Source organism: Salvelinus fontinalis, chromosome 19 (genome assembly GCF_029448725.1).
Source record: "Salvelinus fontinalis isolate EN_2023a chromosome 19, ASM2944872v1, whole genome shotgun sequence".
NCBI classification, from domain to species: Eukaryota; Metazoa; Chordata; class Actinopteri; order Salmoniformes; family Salmonidae; genus Salvelinus; species Salvelinus fontinalis.
Window position 1 is genome coordinate 43,022,850 of NC_074683.1, and position 13,380 is coordinate 43,036,229.

At 43.8% G+C, this 13,380-nt stretch overlaps 2 pseudogenes; both read left to right on the top strand.

Annotated features, from left to right (window-relative positions):
* The first annotated feature begins 3,633 nt into the window (after positions 1-3,633).
* On the top strand, positions 3,634-6,825 carry LOC129816203 (protein CMSS1-like; annotated as a pseudogene).
* Positions 6,826-8,581: 1,756 nt separating this feature from the next.
* On the top strand, positions 8,582-13,179 carry LOC129816204 (cell cycle control protein 50C-like; annotated as a pseudogene).
* Positions 13,180-13,380: the final 201 nt, after the last annotated feature.

The window sequence follows — 13,380 nt, forward strand, 5'->3', positions numbered from 1 at the left end:
ACCATATCCCTTGTACCCGATGCCCTCAGTAACCCTGTGCCCATACTACACACACACACCTGGCACGTACCATATACACACACACACACACACACACACACACACACACACACACACACACACACACACACACACACACACACACACACACACACACACACACACACACACACACACACACACACACACACACACACACACACACACTCACACAGCTTGACAGGTTGTCAGTGGTATTTTTTCATTTTATTTAACTAGGCAAGTCAGTTAAGAACAAATTCTTATTTACAATGACGGTCTAACCTGACCAAACCCGGACAGCGCTGAGCCTATTGTGCGCCGCCCTACGGGACTCCCAATCACGGCCGGTTGTGATACAGCCTGGAATCAAACCAGTGTCTGTAGTGATGCCTCTACCACTGAGATGCACTGCCTTAGACCGCTGTGCCACTCAGGAGCAAAATACTCTAGAGTATTTGTGGTCATCCATTGCTCGGCATTAGTCATACAGTGCTTGGCTCATCATTATATTACATATTACTGAGCGATTGATGTAGTCAACCAGGAACTGATGTTTGTTGAGTCGGTCACTGTTTCCCAGCACCAGACTGTACAGAAGAGAGGGCGTTGTTTCAGTCTCACACAGTGAGTCACACACTCAGATCCTCATGCATCTACAGTGTAGATGGAGTATGAAGTGAGTCAAACGTAAGAAGCAGAGAAACTCAATCTTAGAATTTAGAATAGAACAGCAGCTAAAACTGGCTCATCCAAACCAGTCCAGAGCAACCACAGAACTAGAATTAATTCTTATTTCTATGAGAGCAACTCCCAGTTTACAAAGCCAATGTTCACACAGCCAGACCAGTTAACAGACAGACAGGCAGGCAGGCAGGCAGACAAATGTACCTGCAGGACTGATGGAGCAGACAAGTGATTCTGTCCGGCTGTGCTGCTCCGTATGGTACTCCTTCCCCTTATCTGTCATCCAATAAAGTGCTCCCCTATTCTTTTTTCTTCTTCTTATGCTCTCCTCTTGTCCCCTGTTTGTCTATTCTTTGATACGCTTTTCTCTCTCTTCCCTGTTTCCCCCACTTTTGTGTCCTTACATTTTCTCCAAGTGGTCCAGATAGAAGGAAAGAGAAGGGGATGTGTGTGTGAGAGAGAGTGTGTGGTTTGATCCTTAAGGATGGGATGGAGTGGGGCTTAGAGTGGAGGATGGACGGATGGAGAGAGGGAGTGATTGCCCTGACAGAGGACTGTAAAGTATAGAGTGAAGGGGTGGGGCCAGGGAGTAGTGGTTGGATCAGACCTACCATGCAGAAATGAGTCAGTGCTAATTAAATGTAACATGCACCCTCTCTCACACTAGACACACACACACACACACACACACACACACACACACACACACACGCACACGCACACGCACACGCACACACACACACACTTTCCTGCTACAACCCCCTGTGCCTAAACACGCTAACGTTCTAACCTCTTTCCCCTGGACAAATGGTCATGAGTGAAAAGTGACAGAGCAGGAAAAAGAGAGGGACAGATCAAGATAGAAAAGGGATAGATGGAGAGAGATCGTGAGATGGGAACAGAGAGGGTGACCAAGATGGAGAACAACGGGAAAGGAGATGGCTGATAACCCTCACATGCATGCACAGACACACACTCCGGTTGGTTGGCGTTGTGTTGAGTGCAGTTTGTCATTGAGGTATATTGAGTGGCTAATGTACGTCATTGGCTCTCCAGAGGGTAGTGAGGTCTGCACAACGCATCACCGGGGGCAAACTACCTGCCCTCCAGGACACCTACACCACCCGATGTCACAGGAAGGCCATAAAGATAATCAAGGACAACAACCACCCGAGCCACTGCCTGTTCACCCTGCTACCATCCAGAAGGCAAGGTCAGTACAGGTGCATCAAAGCAGGGACCGAGAGACTGAAAAAGCTTCTATCTCAAGGCCATCAGACTGTTAAACAGCCACCACTAACATTTAGTGGCCGCTGCCAACATACTGACTCAACTCCAGCCACTTTAATAATGGGAATTGATGGAAATTATGTAAAAATGTATCACTAGCCCCTTTAAACAATGCCACTTAATATGTTTACATACCCTACATTACTCATCTCATATGTATATGTATATACTGTACTGTATATCATCTACTGCATCTTGCCATCTTTATGTAATACATGTATCACTAGCCACTTTAAACTATGCCACTTTATGTTTACATACCCTACATTACTCATCTCGTATGTATATACTGTACTCGATACCATCTACTGCATCTTGCCTATGCCGTTCTGTACCATCACTCATTCATATATCTTTATGTACATATTCTTTATCCCTTTACACTTGTGTGTATAAGGTAGTAGTTGTGGAATTGTTAGGTTAGATTACTTGTTGGTTATTACTGCATTGTCGGAACTAGAAGCACAAGCATTTCGCTACACTCGCATTAACATCTGCTAACCATGTGTATGTGAAAAATAAAATTTGATTTGATTTGATTTGATTGTCAGCTATGCCGGCCACTCAGAGAATGACCCAACCATCCTGCAAAGTGTCCTGTGAGTGTACTAAGCCTAGAAAGATCAGTGGACACCCTTGTGTTACTCCAAATATACTCCTTCATTACTCTAAATATACTCTGTAGCCACATTGATGTTACTCCACAAGTGCTTGGCAACCATAGTGATATCTAAATCTCCAAGTGATTTCCAGCAACTCTTAAAGTCACAGTCTGTAAGATTTTCTCAATAAAATGTCAGTTATTGTTAGGCTATACCAATTGATTAATGCATTACGAATATAGTCGAGTGTAAATAATTGCCTACGCATACATACACTAATGTGTAAGCTCTGTCACTGTCTGGGCAGACAGACACTCATCTGTATTTTAGAGGGAGGGTTATTATTACTCCTTCACCTCATAGGCCTATGGATCCATGGGAATTGGGAATGACCTATTGCTGTCCTATTGGTGGTATTTATGAGGGTCACATGAAGAGGGAATCAGGCAATGGTGTCTTACAAACGTATTATAAATGTATGAACTCCTCAGCCTACACATTCAGTCTAGCAAACACCACAGCTCGGGTTGATCTCGTAAAACCCAGCCGTGCCACATGCCACCAGGTCCCCAATAAGCCCTGGTCACATTGTGATCATTATTCACCTGGGACCGACAGACAGACAGGCAATGGAACATACATGGGCTTTAATAAGGACGTGACACAAGGCAGCCTCAGGGGTAGATAATGTTCTCTGGGACAAGTGAGGTTCAACCACATATATGGAATAGATAGAATGAACATTATCATTAAAAGGCAGACTTGTACTGTATGACAGACAGGATGTCAATATGTCAAAGTAGCTGTTCAATTCAATCACCATGTGGGTGGGTCCATGACATGATAACCTGTGGAATAGAGACCTGTGTCAGTCTGTTCTTTACAGCCTATATCTATGGTTATATATTAGAGTACAAGAGTGGGTCCTTAGAGGTGGGACTGTGGCATTAGCCTGTTTAAATTAAACCAGAGGTATTTCTGAGCAGCATTCTCCTCTGTCCTCTGTTCCCATGGGGCCTGAACATGATTTCATAGCATGGGGATAAGAGGTGAGGGGTGAGAGATGGGGGGGATGTGGTAAAGAGGGGAGAGAGGGTTGTTAAAGATAGCCAGGCATTTGGTTAGGCTGTATGTTACAACATTGATATCCATGGTGACTATAATGTAGTGTCCATGTTGACAATGCACATTGTTGTTATGGTAACTATGCCTGTCCAGTGAGCAGAGGTTGAGGTTGCGCAAAGTCAAAATATAGCAGACACGTTTTTTCTGCTTTTTCAGATGCCTTGGGGGGGAGAGAAGGAGAGAGAACATGAGAAAGAGGAGGAGAAACACCCCAAAGGAGAAGAAAGGAGAGGGAAACCACCCCACAGAAGAAGAAAGGAAAGAGAGGGAAACCAACCCACAGGAGAAGAAAGGAAAGAGAGGAAAACCACTCCACAGGAGAAGAAAGGAAAGAGAGGAAAACCACCCCACAGGAGAAGAAAGGAAAGAGAGGGAAACCAACCCACAGGAGAAGAAAGGAAAGAGGGGGAAACCACCCCACAGGAGAAGAAAGGAAAGAGAGGAAAACCACCCCACAGGAGAAGAAAGGAAAGAGAGGAAAACCACCCCACAGGAGAAGAAAGGAAAGAGAGGAAAACCACTCCACAGGAGAAGAAAGGAAAGAGAGGGAAACCACCCCACAGGAGAAGAAAGGAAAGAGAGGGAAACCACCCCACAGGAGAAGAAAGGAAAGAGGGGGAAACCACCCCACGGGAGAAGAAAGGAAAGAGAGGGAAACCACCCCACAGGAGAAGAAAGGAAAGAGAGGGAAACCACCCCACAGGAGAAGAAAGGAAAGAGAGGGAAACCACCCCACAGGAGAAGAAAGGAAAGAGAGGAAAACCACCCCACAGGAGAAGAAAGGAAAGAGAGGGAAACCACCCCACAGGAGAAGAAAGGAAAGAGAGGAAAACCACCCCACAGGAGAAGAAAGGAAAGAGGGGGAAACCACCCCACGGGAGAAGAAAGGAAAGAGAGGGAAACCACCCCACAGGAGAAGAAAGGAAAGAGAGGAAAACCACCCCACAGGAGAAGAAAGGAAAGAGAGGAAAACCACCCCACGGGAGAAGAAAGGAAAGAGAGGGAAACCACCCCACGGGAGAAGAAAGGAAAGAGAGGAAACAGAGGATCCAGTTCCGGCTAGAAGAAGACTGCACTTGTATGTAAAAGTTTGTTTTAAACTTCATTGCATTTCGTTTGGTGTACGACTGTACTACTACTTTCTCAATGATTTTATTTGTCTACACAGAAATCCAGGAGTGTTTTGTGGCTCAGGAGAAGAAAGTTGATGAGGTCGAGAAAAAGACCAAGAAAAAGAGATGGGTAAGACTAAGGATGGAGGGGAGTGAAAAGACACCCGCTGTTCTAAAAAGGAGCTGCCGTTAAATTGTGCCTAAATTCAACCACATTGGTGTTAGAAGTTGGAATTATATCTCTGTGTGTATTCAGAAGAAGACGATCACGAGCGTCCTGGCCACGACAGAACCCAAACCGGTCTCTCTAGGTGACCTGCAGAACCTGGTTCTACTTCAAAGATGAGCGCTTCGTCATCGAGCTGGAATAGATTAAACTGCAGGGTGAGTCACCTTTAACCTTTCAACTGTCACACCTGACCTCTGTCTTCTTTTACCAGACTTTCTGTCAGTCTCTCTATTTCTTTCTCTCTTTCTCTTTTATCTCTCCCTCTCTACACCTTCTCTCCCTTTCACTCCCCCTCCCTCCCTCTCTCTCTCTCTCTCTCTCTCTCTCTCTCTCTCTCTCTCTCTCTCTCTCTCTCTCTCTCTCTCTCTCTCTCTCTCTCTCTCTCTCTCTCCCACTCTCTCTCCCACTCTCTCTCCCACTCTTACTCACTCACTTTCCCTGAATAATGTAATGTGACTTTTTTCTCTGGTTCCTGCTTCCTGACTAGTAATGACCTCACATACAGCCTCTCCTCCTACCTGAAAGAAAGTGAGTACAAACCAACCATCACTCCTTACATACCTACATACCTCACCAAACTATCCCTCCTACATACCTACATACCTCACCAATCCATTAATCATTTTTAACCTCAATGTTAAACTAATAGAACTTCTGTCCCATTTGTGCTTTAAGTCTTCTGTCATGTTCCTAGATCTGTACTTGGGTATAACTTAATAGTCTGGTGCTGGCTTCCCCTCCTCATCTCCTCTTCTTCATCTGACTGATCTGTGGAGGAAGTTCAAAGAGGAAGACACTTTCGATTATTGACATCCGTCCCTTGTATCAGAGTATATGTTTTCCCTTTCTCTTTTCGCTCAGTTTGTCCCAAATGGGCTGAGGTCCAGACGCAGCACACAGAGAATAGTTCTGTAATTTTGTTCATTGTCTGTAACTCCACCCTCAGACTCATCAAGCTCAACAACTCACATCTCCTTCTTTTAAAGTTATTCATCTGATTTGTATTTCCTTTGATTGTGTATACTTTATGGTACTTCTCAGCTCAGTATAATGCTCCCTTGTTTTTATGTCGTCACCAGACAGTTGACAACATTTGAGCAAGAGGCTATAGTGCTGAAGCTGTTTGCAAAGCACATCAATGTAACATACTTTATTGTAGAATAGATTCCTATGAATGTTTGTGTATACAGATGAGCTGTTCTGTGAGTGAGTAAAGCCAAGTGTGACTGTCCTCTGTATGTCTGTCTGTCTCTGTCCCCAGGTAGAGGAGCAGCTGAAGCTTGAGGTGACATACATTGGGGTGGGAACACCAGGGAGACTGAAAGCCCTCCTAGGGAAAGGTAAGGGCTTGTCCTTAGTGTGGTTTAATTTACATTATACTTTGTTCGGATATTCTACACTTCACCCTGAGGTGGGCACTCATTTAGTCCCCCTCAGGGATTTAACCCCAGTTTGGCCTTGCCAGCGCTGGGCTTCCTGGTTCTGGACTGGAACTGGAGGGACCAGGAGCTTCGTATGATGGTGGACATCCCTGAGGTGAGACTATAATTCCCTCTGCTGGGCAAAGAACACAGTCACACTTTACACAGCACTGAAAATATTCTCTGGTAGTACATGGGCTTTCTGTCACAGACAATATGGAGTTTCTTAATAATATAGCCCTCTTTTTCACTTCCAGGTCCAAACTGACTTGCTGAAGCTGCTGGATACGGACATCTTGAAAGGCTGTAGAGAAGGAAAAGTCAAATTGGGACTCTTCTGATACACATACACACACACCTACTGCCATACTCTGCCCTCTGCCATAGACTGACACCCAACCATTTCGAACTGGACCTCTTCTGCTCTCACACAAACACACACACCAAAGTTATTGTAGTAAACAAAAACTGAAGCAAAAATTGGGAAAACAATTGCAAAACAAACTGCAAAACAAACTAAAAGAAAATGTAAAAAAAATAACAATTATTTATGTTTAGTTTAAGTTTTTTTTATTCTGAAGTTTGAGCAAAAATCAAATGTTTTTTTTTTGTTGACGTTTAGTTTTGATTTACATTTGGTTGAGATGTCAACTAAAGTGATTTCAACGTGAAATCAATAACAAATGTCACCATGTCATTGGATTTCAGTAAATGTTGGTGAAAAAAGATGAAATGCCCTTACGCTAATTCCATTTTGCAAATCCAATCAGTTTTCACCTTAATTCAACGTCATCAGATTGATTTTTGGGGTTGAAATGACGTGGAAACAATGCTGATTCAACCAGTTCTTGCCTACTAGGTAGCATGTGCATCACTATCACCAGCTACTGTATCACTAGCTAACAGGGAAGAAATCCCAGGGCGAGTGAGGAGCGTGACTGGGCCAAGCTAGAACGTCTTGTGAAGTTGCTGGAACCGTTCGCAATCCCCATGACAAACTTCAAACTGTCTGATGTGGTGCTGTGTCTTCTCAACCTTGAGGCACACTTGCAGTCAACTACTCTTGCAAAACAGTTGGCACAGGTCCTCCTGAAGTCACTGTTTGAGCTCTTTGCATGCATACTGAATCCTCTTGCAGCCAACTTCGATCCAACCCCTGCAGCAGCTTGCCATATGGACCCAAATGCGTCTCTGGCACTACGCTCAACAGAGATGGAGCCACTGATGAGGGAAGCGGAGTCATTTGTACTTCAACAAATTGGAGAGTACAGCTGTGGAGCAGCAGGACCCCAGGAAAAGGAAAAGGAAAAGGGGGATACCTAGTCAGTCAATTAAATGCATTCAACTGAAATGTGTCTTCCACATTTAATCCAACCCCTCTGAATCAGAGGGGAGCTGGGGGCTGCCTTAATTGACATCCACGTCATCGAAGATGCCAGCACGATGAATCCAGTGAATATCTAGACCACAGTTCTTCAGAAATATAGCCTCGCATCAAAGATTGTGTCTGAGGTCACTGTCCAGCTGGAGGGTCAACCTGGCAGGGCATTAAGTTCCCGGTGTGAGCTGCGGAAATACCTGAAGGAGGTAAGGGGGATGGGGTATGTTTACAGAGTCACCTCTCCAGTTCTGGCAGACAAGGGTGGCTCTTTATCCAAAGCTGTGCGCTGTAGAGCTGGATCTGGTTTCTTCCCTTGCACCCCAAGTGTTCGTGGAGAAAATATTCTCTGTCTGTGGACAACTGTCATCCGGCTTGAGAACCCCAACAGCCACCTCTCTGGAACACAGAGTCTTATTGAAGATAAACCAGAAGATCTTGTTTGGTTGAACAGAAACAATCACACACATACAAGCTGGCTGGCTGTGAACTGATAGATCTGTGAATAAGTGTTGTATTGCTTATGTTTCTTCTGTTGTTGCATCTGTTATTAACCTTATTTGAAGGGGTTAGTCAGTGATACTTGTTTAATATTACATAAACATAATGTCATATTTGCCATGACTTAATTTGTAGTTTTTTCCTCTCTTTCTGTCAGATAAAGGGAAAGGTACTTGATTCTTCTTACATCTAAAAGAAAGGACTGGATTGGTTTAAACATGAGTATTTCTCCCGAGTGGCACAGCGGTCTAAGGTACTGCATCTCAATGCAAGATGTGTCACTAATCCAGGCTGTATCACATCCGGCCGTGACTGGGAGTCCCATAGGGTGGCGCACAATTGGCCTAGTGTTGTCTGGGTTTGGCCGGGGTAGACCGTCATTGTAAATAAGAATTTGTTTGTAACTGACTTGCCTAGATAAATTAAGGTTACACATCCTTCCACCATATTTCTTGCACCAGTCTAGGTGCTTATCCTTCAAATCCAAGTCACGTTAGGATTGTTTTATAATTAAACCTAAATCCTGGCTACAGAGTTGTATGGAGTCCTGTAGTGTCTTTCCAGTTCTATGGTCCTGGCCCAGAACTGTATGTATTACTGCCCCCTAGTGGCTTGAAGTGACATCCCAAAACCCCAAAAAACTATAGGCACATAATGGCTCCTAGCCTCCCATGTATTCTGTCCCCAACACTAGAACTGAAAGTAAATAATATAAAAACAAAATAGAAATGTTTTTATCAAACTGAAACTAAAAACGAGCAAATCAATTCTGAACTAACTGTAACTAAACTGAATTTCCAATAAAAATCTAAAAATGAATAGAAATAAAAACAAATATTAAATCACAAACCTATAATAACCTTGACACACACACACACACACACACACACACACACACACACACACACACACACACACACACACACACACACACACACACACACACACACACACACACACACACACACACACACACACACACACACACACACACACACACACACACACACACACACACACACACACGCAACAAACTTAAATGGCGCTTCTCAATCCAATCTCCAGAGACTGCTGGACACTTCAACCCTCTTCCCTATCCTGTTCTTACCTTCTCGGTGTGACACTTTTGATGTTATTTTTATATTTTAAGTGACCATGTAACATGTCTGATATTGTTTATACAGTGTTGTAGTTCAACACCTCCACCCCTCCTGTGGGATGGTCTGAATATAGACATTCTAAATGGAACCAGATTCTATCTGTTTGGTCACCCACACCACCGTGAAGCCCATCCCTGAGTTGTTTCACCCAGTAGGAAGTGGGATTTATCATAATATCCTGTGTGTGAAGTTGTTCTACAACGAGGCAGGCACAGACACAGTCAACTGGTTTGAAGGGGAACTGATTGTAAGTTACCATCTAAAATAAACCTTAAGTATTTTAGCTTGATGATCTGTTAGACTGTAAAACATCTGTATGTAGGACTGAAGCTCTAAGGAAGAACTGAGAGAAGAACAGTAGAAAAAGATTGAGAAAGAAGAGACGGAAAGAGGAAGAAGAGTTGATGATTCTGGTTAAGGATTTCTCCCAGTAGCCTGCTGGGAAAAATCTCTTGGTAGGGAGGGAACCGAGAACAAGGGAGAGGAACAAAGAAATAAGACTGTGTTAAAGAAGACCGGAAGAGAAGAGAGACAAGACTCACATTTCTTGCTTGTTCTCTGGTTGTTCTCTGGCCTGACAACTCGGCTTTCAAACATCAGAGACTGCCTGTCTGGTCCCCAATGCTCACTGCTCACACCGCCCTGCCATTCTTTTACTGTATGGCCACTGTGTGAAACTGGGAGTGTGCCTACTTGTCACCGTGCAGAACACACATGAACTGAATGTGAGTAATCAATCCCTTCAAATGAATCAAATCTTTTTTGCCTTTTTTTCTCTACTTCCACCGATGACACACACACACACACACACACACACACACACACACACACACACACACACACACACACACACACACACACACACACACACACACACACACACACACACACACACACACACACACACACATAATCACTTGAAATGGAGCAGGTAACACCCTCCACAATGCATATCTTATCTAACCATGAACACAGAGATGGAGAGGTAGAGAGAGACAATAAGAAGAGTTTAAGGGTATCCTGAGAATGAGTACCGTATAACAGGAGGAGTGGCGGTAGAGAACAAACATGTATCTAATGTTCACATGGGTTTATTTGTTTGCTATCTATTTCTGTCACTCCCTCTCTCACCATCTCTTCTTCTCTCTCTCCACGGGTGGACTACACACACGCAGGGTCATGTGATACGTGTTTTGAGACCACAAGCTGTTGAGCCAAATCTAAGTCCTTTGAGAAGCACAGTGATTATGTTTCCTATTTCCTGTCCCAGAGAAATGTGTTCTTCTTCTATGGGCTGATCAACTTCCACCGGAACATACATGTACTCCAGGGACGATGGACAGATGGTCGGGAGAAAATAAAAACCTGAAGGTAGCTACTGTTACTATCTACTTCTATCTATCTATCCCTGTCTGTCTGCCTCTATCCAACTTTATGCTGGTTCATTCTGAGCTTTTACAACTTCTTCCCTGTCAAACTCTTCCTGTCTTTCTCCTCTACATAACCCCAGCACCTACTGTGAGCCCTTCATAAAGGAAAAGAATGGACTCCCTATCGCCCCCTGCTGGGCCGTAGCCAACAGCATGTTCAACGGTATTACACCATTACCCACACTATGTTCTGAGTCTCTGCTAATGATGTGACAGCATTATAGGATTTTGGGGGAAAACACATTTTAATATCCAGTGATATGATCAAATCAATCTGACACGAGACCTGGTTTTGATTAATATATTGACTGACTGATTTCTTGATGTGTTTTGTTTGTTTGTCCCAGACTCCTTCACGCTGACGTACCACTCAGGAGAGGGGGGTGCAGTGGTCCATGTTCATCTGTTCAGGAAGGGCATCACCTGGTACACCGTCAAGTTCCGCAACCCACTGGATGAGAACAAGACACTAACGTTAGCACATGTGATTGAAGGTGTGTCTCACAATACACCCACACAGTGTGTTCATGGCCATCTCTATTATTAGTAGTCATGGTGTAATACCACATTCTTATTTAATATTAATAGACATATGTATCGCTGCTCCCTCTTACTTAACTTTCCAAATGTTGTCTATGTGTTGTCAGGCACGGTCCGGCCTCTGTACTGGTAGAAGCCAGTGTATGACCTGGACCCCTGGGACCACAACAACGGCTTCATGAACGAGGACTTGATAGTGTGGATGAGGGAGGCTGCCTTCCCCGATTTCAAGAAGCTCTACGGGGTCCCGCGCTAGAGAACCCATAACTGAAGGGCTGCCGACTGGGAACAACTGCATCCATATCTCCTACAGTAGCCATTATTATTCATCTGCTTATTAATGCTTTATTCTACCAGATTGATCATTATGAGATTTGAATCAATTGAATTAAAACGGTTTACAATTGGCAGATGACTATTTCCGACCCTGAGACGGATTGGGGTTAGCTAGTTTCTCATTGAGTGGAAGTGAAACAGTAGGTTGTGGCTTGAAATGTTGGATTTCTTTATTTGGTCAGTTATAAAAACAATGTGGGCCTCAGCACATGAAGCCCCCCGTTAGAATTTGCAGTGGATTCCTTCTAGGGCGGAAAGGAAGTGGTACTGTCCACAGTCAGCTGGTTCAGGAGTCAGAACAACTTCCTGCCCGTAGCCTACCTGATCACTGGCTGTCTCATCCTGCTCCTCGCTGTCATCCTCACTGCCATTTGGTGGAATTTTGGTAAGAACAGCTGGAACATGGAGTGATGTAAAAGGACCAATGTGAAAAGGGGTGAGGAAGAAAATAAATATTGAGTGAATCATGAGAAAGAGAAGTCTAATATTTCATTCTAAATACTGTGAATGTGACCAATTGATTTACTGAAATGGTCAATGATCCAAATGCACGTAGTTCACATTCGAGATGTGGTTAGCATTTGATCATCATGAATGCTTGTGCTTGGTTTAATTTCCCTACATCGCCATGTGGTGGCAGTAGCGGTGTTAAAATGAAATGAGGTGGGATACATTTGGAAATTGTTTTCAGATATTACAGTGCATTCGGGACATACTTAGACATTTTATTACTTTAGTCTTATTCTAAAATTGATTACATATTTTTCCCCCTCATCTACACACAATAATCCATAATGACAAAGCGAAAACCATTTTGAAATTTTTGCCAATTTTTTACAAATAAAAAACATAACTTATTTACATGAGTATTTAGACCCTAAGCTATGAGACTCGAAATTGAGTTCAGGTAAATCCTGTTCCATTGATCATCCTTGAGATGTTTCTACAGCTTGATTGGAGTCCACCTGTGGTAAATTCAATAGCTTGGACATGATTTGGAAAGGCACACACCTGTCTTTATAAGGTCCCACAGTCGACAGTGCATGTCAGAGCAAAAACCAAGTCGAGGTCGAAGAAATTGTCCGTAGAGCTTAGAGGCAGGATTGTGTCGAGGCACAGATCTGGCAAAGGGTACCAAAACATTTCTACAGCATTGAAGATCCCCAAGAACAAACACAGTGGCCTCCGTCATTCTTAAATGGAAGAAGTTTTAAACCACCAAGACTCTTCCTAGAGCAGTAGAGCAGGCCGCCCAGACAAACTGAGCAATCATGGAAAAAAAGCGCCTTGGTCAGGGAGTTGACCAAGAACCCAATGATCACTCTGATAGAGCTCCAGAGTTTATTTAACTAGGCAAGTCAGTTAAGAACAAATTCTTACTTAAAATGACGGCCTACTCCAGCCAAATCCGGACAACGCTGGGCCGCTCTGGAGTTCCTCTGTAGACATTGCAGAACCTTCCAGAAGGACAACAATCATACCCAAGAACTCAAGGTTGTAATCGCTGCCAAAGGTGCTTCAACAAAGTACTAAAGAGTCTGAATACTTATG